Here is a 6,667-nt window from a genome sequence, read left to right on the forward strand (position 1 = left end):
ATAAAGGAAGATTTTTTGGCAAGTAACATTGCAAGTTACATGCTGCATTCTGTCCTTAGGTAGGTACCCTGTTGCAAGTGAGAGCAGAATCTACATCCCAGAATTTTTAGAGTAGACTTGGTATAAAAGCGTACTTGCAAAGGAGCCAACCTCAGTGGCATGGTTTGGATCACTTACAGTGACTGCTACACTCATTTATTAATATGACCTACAAGAAAGAAATACTACCTTGCACTTAGCTACATTTCTTCATGAAGTGGGCACTTAAGAAGGTCTTCTATGGCATGTTAGAATGACTAGTTCCAAAAGCATGAACAAGATGTTTTGTGGCCAGATGTTGTCAGGCTAAACCAAAACATCAAGCAGTTTGGTTTGCTTTTGTACCGTGGCGTGAGCTGCTATGCTTATAGACTACACTGGAATATTGAGACGTTACATTATGGAACGTATATGTAGATGACATGTGGCTGCCTAAAATGTTCCACAAAATATTCCAGCACTAGCTGCTAGGGGAGATGGGAAGAAGAAAGTGTCCGTGTTTCCCAAGGCCATTCCTGAAATACATGCCATGCAATTTAAGTGGCTGTCTTATTCTTTAAGGATGTCAGCTTTGCGATTTTTCATTTGGGAACATCTGCACTTTTGAAGTTCTGACCACTATCGGATATCATAGGAAACTCAGAGGCCAAAATTCACCCTCACCAGAGTTTCATGGGGCCCAGATGAGTTGCTGGCACGTATGGTGCCTTGTGGCAGCTCCCCTGAAACCAGGGAGGAACAGTATTAAAAACCAGTACTTGGTCTCTCGGCATTTCATCGGACGCCATGCTGAGAACAGAATTGCACTGGCTCAGGGCAGGGTCGACAACGAATATAGATCTGGATGCTCTGGGTTGTGGCCACTCAGGTCTTGAAGGTTGATTTGCAGGCTCAGGGATCCAACCTCGTCTCTGGGCAACCCACTCAAGTGCTTCATGATCCTCACAGGGATTTTGGTTTTGATCCCTTACCTCCAGCCTGAACCTCTCTAGTTTCAAGAGGTGCCGCCGTCTCTCACCCTCCCACCAGGCAGTGCTGGGAAGAGCCTGTCCCCATCCCCTTGATACCTTCCCCATAGGCACCGGGGTGTGCTGTGAGGTGCCCCGATGCCTCCTCTGCTCCATTGTGAACCAACCCCAGCCCCACAGACCCTCCTTGCCTCCCCTGAGCCCCTCTGCTCTGTCAATGTGTCTCCGGGACCCCACGTGGGATGTAGTGCCCGCATGAGGCCTGGTGGGTGCTGAGCAAAGGGGATCACCCTTGTGCCCTCCAGCTAGGGCAGAAAGAGAGCAGAAAACCCTGATGTCACCGAGTCCCCGAGCGATGGGTTCTGTTGTCAGCGACGGATGGGCTGTGTCACCTAGCGATGGTGACCAGGCGACCCTCGCTGCTCCTATGCGGGCACTGAGTCCCACTGAGCTGGCTCATGCCCACACTCCAGCTGAGCAGCTTGTGAGGCTGGAGTGCTGAGCGAGGCCTTGGAGCTGGTGTCCTGACTGGGGAGCTGTTGCGTGCAGCTCTCTGTGCCTGACCCCAGAGCCGTCAGCAGATTATCCCCGGCCCTGCCAGCTTTAGGCAGCCGGGGCACCCAGGAGGCGCGCTCGAAGCAGCAGCGGTGAGCTGGGTGGGGAAACCTCACCCTGGGGAGCTGGGAGGGTTTCCTTCTTGAGGGACCTGGGCATTTCTTCCACCCCTCGCCGGGCCACCCAATGACCGTGGCCTCTCTTCCTTTTCCAGCACAACACCCGCTGCTGCAGCGCCAAAGGGAGGGAGCAGTTCGTCACCTCTGGCTCCCCCCGCCCACCGCAGTGAGTGGAGAGCATGGCCATGGAGGTAGGCGACCGCTGTCCAGTATGCCTGGACAGCTGGGATGATGCTGCCTACGTGATGCCGTGCCTCCACCAGTTCTGTTACGGGTGCATCCTGCGGTGGGCTCAGAGCAAGCCCGAGTGCCCCCTCTGCAAGAGGAGAGTGCAGTCCATTGTGCACTCGGTGCGGGCAGATGATGACTTTGAAGAGGTCATCATCACACCATCTGGGTCGGCATCACCATCACTTAGCACCCGCCAGGCAGGAGGAGCGCCCAGGCAGCCAGCCACCCAGAGCCCCCCGCGCCCTGTCACACCCCAGCCGCGGGCGGTGGAGTCGGGGCCCAGGCCTCCAGTGGGCGGCCTCCAGCCCGACACCTGGGCCTCCCTCTTCGACGAGCACCCAGCTCTCCTCCAGCGCTTTCTGCCCTGGCTGCAACAGCAGCTGGGGCTGATCTTTGCGGAGGAGCCCTCAACGGCAGCTGTGCTGGAGGACCTCACCCTCTCCGTCCTGGGCTTCTTTGGGCTGGACGAAGGGGTCCTGGTCCGGCTGCTGCAGGCCAGCCTCCAGGATCGCGCGGCGACGTTCGTACACCAGCTGATCAACGTCGCCGTGCAGCGCTGCAGCAGGGAGGCCCACCGCCTGCTGGGCCTCGAGGACGGCCATGCCGTCGAGGAGCGGGAGGGCAGCCCTGCGGCTGCCCCTCGGCCTGCTGCCTCCCGAAGGGGGTCTCCTGCCCCTGGCCCAGGCCCCTCCGGCAGCCCTGCGGGAGCCGGCGAAGAGGAGCGCCCCGGCACCTCAAGCGCTGCTCTTCGTGGGGGTCCCAGCAGCCCCCCCGACGCCCCCGTTCCCACCCACGGGGAGCAGGAAGAGCCGCAGGAGGATGCGGGTGAGGCTGGGGCAGGTCCCTCCACTCCCAGCCGGGGCAGGGACCGCTCCCCTGGAGGGCCTCGGCGAGCCCCGAAGAGGAGGGCCGGCAGCTCCCCGGACTCTTGCCAGCCACCCAAGAGGCCACCCCACCGGCCCAACTAGGACCAGGCCCCAGGAGCTGCCGAAACCAGGGCCGGGCCAGCAGCTGGGGCGCCAGCCGGCCTGCAAGTCCATCAGAAGGCCCCAGATCTATCAATCCAAATAAACTGCCCGCAGGCAAGTGCGGCCCAGCTCCAGGCCTGCATCTCTGCAGCTGGTCCCCGGACAGATGTTTCCAGCCGGGGGGTCTCCAGGGCCAGCCCGTGCCCCATCGCTCATCACCCCAGGCCCGTCCTCCTCCTCACCGCACCCTCTGCCCCACGTCGCGGGGCTCCGCTCTCCTACCAGCCTGCGCTGCCCGGGGCAGCCTCCCTATGGCGGCACCCAAATCCCTCCTCCTGTGCCAAGTCACCAATGGTGCTGCTCTCTGCATCAACCTGGGGTCGTACCCTGCCAAGGCATCAGCCCCAAGAACTGCAGCAAGGGGAAGCGCAAAGCCCTGCACCTGGGGAGGGACAACCCCCGGCACCAGCACTGCGGCAGGCTGCCTGGCTGGAAAGCAGAAACAGCCCTGGAGGTCCTGGGGGGCACCTACTTTTTTGGAAGTAAAAAGATTTACTTCAAGCTCAAGCTCTGAACACCCAGAGATGCTTACGAACCTCAGTTTTCATTACGAGGAAATGTTTTTGATCCTTGTGACTGCCAAGGAAAAGCTGAAAAGAAACAAAGAGGAGCAAAGCAGAGAGAGTAAGTAAACAAAACTCCGGCTTTCCCCACTTTCTGACTGTATAGCACCAAGAAACCCCAACAAACCAAAGCCAGGGAGTTTGGTGACCAATTTTCTTGAATTCAATTGCAATTTTGCAAATTTTGCAACTTGCAATTTGCAAATTTTCCAAATTTCAGAGCAGAGGTTATGTAGCACCTGTTCAAAACACTAAGGCTATTAAAAGGTTATTAAAAGGCTAGCTCTATCCTGAAAATTTTTTTTTCCCACAGTGGACATTTGGGCAGCCTGATGGATCACTATTCAAAGTCTGCATGAGAGATCCTTGGTCTTGTACGCACTTCTAGGCTCGTTGTAATACTAACTACATGGGCAATTACCTAAAGGCTATGTACCTCAGGTACCTCAGGGACGTCTCAGGTACCTCAGAGAAGTAGGACATGAACTTGACGTCGGGGCCAACACACACAGGGCTGTTTACATTTCCCTGGGACTGCAGAACATTTCTGGAGAGTCTTACCTGCTCTTTTACCCACACAACTTTACCTATGCTTTATGGTACATACAAGACCCTGCCTGCGGCAAAAAAATCCACAAGTTAGTATAGTCACGGAATGTTGTTAAAAATGTAAGCAAGCTTGATGAACATACCAAAAGTCCAGCTTGTCAGTAAAATATTTCTAAACTGCAGAGTGGAGGCCACATCATTTAGAAAAGGCTCCCAGACTGCTCAAGTGTTCCTGAATCCTAGATTGTCACACAAGGTGTTTCAAGCATTTGTAGTAATCATGGCTGAAACTTCAAAAAGGAGACCGGTCGATGTTACGTACATCAGATTGTAGGGATCTTGTGTGATCTTCACAAGTCCTCCTCGACGACCGTTTCAAGAGATGGCAATTACTGGTTGCCTGAAATACGCTAACAAAGTTAATAACACTGACGCTAGAAAGGTTTTTTTCCAAATCTTAGTACGTGCTTGTGCATGATGTTGTTTGAGACTTCAGGGTGCTGTTCTAAATACTGAAAATATGATAAATAATGCAAAGTTATGAATCACCATTTATTGCAAATGCCAGAAAATCCTGAGGTGAAACCTGGCTATCTGAGAAGGTACACAGTGTATTGCCTGAAACGTGTGCATGTTCATCAGACTGCTCAAACCTGTGGAGGATTAGATGATGGTCTCAAATTCCATGGGACCACAAAAACAACGCAGGCAGCGAAGAAGAGCATGTTGGGCGCATCTTACAGATGCACAATACTTAGCATACATCCATAATACACATACGATACCATACGAATTAACCATTTGCTTCCAACTTTTTGGGGATTTGCCAGGGTACAAAAAACAATCTAGACAAAATTATGACTCCAAGTTTAAAAAAAAAGTGTCAAATTGCTTCCTGAATTCGTTTTGTTTCATTTGGGTTTTGGATCCTTTTTACATTTCTAAACTTCCAACTTGTTTTTAATTGCCAGTGTCTTTTTCATTCTACTGTCACCCTGGCCACATTCTTTACTCTGGATTAACTCCTCTGTCCTGACAAACTGCACAATCTTTTTCACTCTTTACTGCCTTTTTCTTTTTTATATTGTTCTGGGCCTTTGTATTCTGGTGAACTCCAATATGGTATTTTTAAAAGTTCTCAAATTAAATGGTGGAATTGTAATTAGCTTATTAACTCCCAGTCTCTGTCTTAAAACTCGTTATTAATTATAGTAATGTTTTTTATACCTCTGAAATAGCTAATCTATTATTTCCCTCGCCCTCCCCCCCCAGGAAATAATATGGGCTTGCACGGGGCTGTCACTTTGCACGTGGCTATGCACGTGGCTTTTGACAGTTGCTGGAGGACTAGTGTTGCTGCTTGTGTCTCTGAAGACCTTTTTCCCATCTTTCTGGGAAGATCTGATCTACTTCTTGAGCCACAAGAGCTTAAAAGCAAGAGCAAAGAAGTGGGCAAGCAGTGGAATTCTCTCCATAATTGACCTGTTCATGCAGAGAGTGGGAAAGATTCCCCACAAGCTGTTCCTCATCTCCGAAGGGAAGGTGAACACCTACCAGGATGTGGACAGGAGGATCAGCAGGGTAGCGCAGGTCTTCCTACACTCTGGGAATCTGAAAAAAGGCGACACAGTGGCCCTGCTGATGGGTAATGGACCTGACCTCATCTACATCTGCTTCGGGCTGGCCAAGCTGGGCTGTGTGGTGGCTTTTCTCAGCTTCAGCATCCACCCTAGATCTCTCCTGCACTGCGTTAATACACGTGCAGCAAAAGCAGCGGTGATAGGAGAAGGTAAGTTCTGTACTGTGTTTGACTTACTACTGACTTTCTACTGCTTCATGCTTTTGCTCAAAAACAGGAAATCAGAGCCATTCCAAGCTGCAAGCACTTCCTAGAGACATACACATATGCTGGAAAAAAAAGAGGGGAAAGCGATTGTTTAAATTTCAAATGCATAAGCACCAAAAATATGTGGAATTAATTAGTGTAATAAAGGACTCAGATCTGAAACTCTCCAATGTACCAGCAGAAACAATCATGCATCAGCAAGAGAACAGCCTGGGCAGATGCTTCAGCATCATCTCATTGCTGTTTCTATCTGTTGGCTTAGGTAGCTACAACTCCACTGACTACAGGGAGACTCAGATTCCCTTTGTTAGTGGTGATTTCCTTCAGCTCAATATTTTCACATACAAATTTATGGTTACTTCAGAACTCTTTTAAAGTGGTGTTCCCAAGGTAGCGCTGCTTGGAGCAAAGAGTACAGCATGTTGAGCTGCAATTTTGGCCCTCTTACTGGCGTATTAGGTAATACTGGGCAATTTATTCAACCTTTCTACTCCTCTTTTCCCATCTTTCATACAGGTTGGCAATACTTCCATAACTCCATATGAACCCATGAGGGCTCATTAGTAGTTATGTGTACCAAGACATAAAACAAATGTTCTAACATACCGACTAAATGAAATCCTGCATATTAGCATCACCAAGTAGGAACAGGGAGTTCCTCAGGACACATACCAGGATGTATGACACAGGTGCAGTTTCTGCTACTAAGGAAATGGACTGAAATCTAGGACTGCTAGGAAAGACCCGTAACCATATTACGCTCTAGGAT

This window comes from Gavia stellata, unplaced genomic scaffold, assembly GCF_030936135.1.
Source record: "Gavia stellata isolate bGavSte3 unplaced genomic scaffold, bGavSte3.hap2 HAP2_SCAFFOLD_71, whole genome shotgun sequence".
In the NCBI taxonomy this organism is placed as follows: domain Eukaryota; kingdom Metazoa; phylum Chordata; class Aves; order Gaviiformes; family Gaviidae; genus Gavia; species Gavia stellata.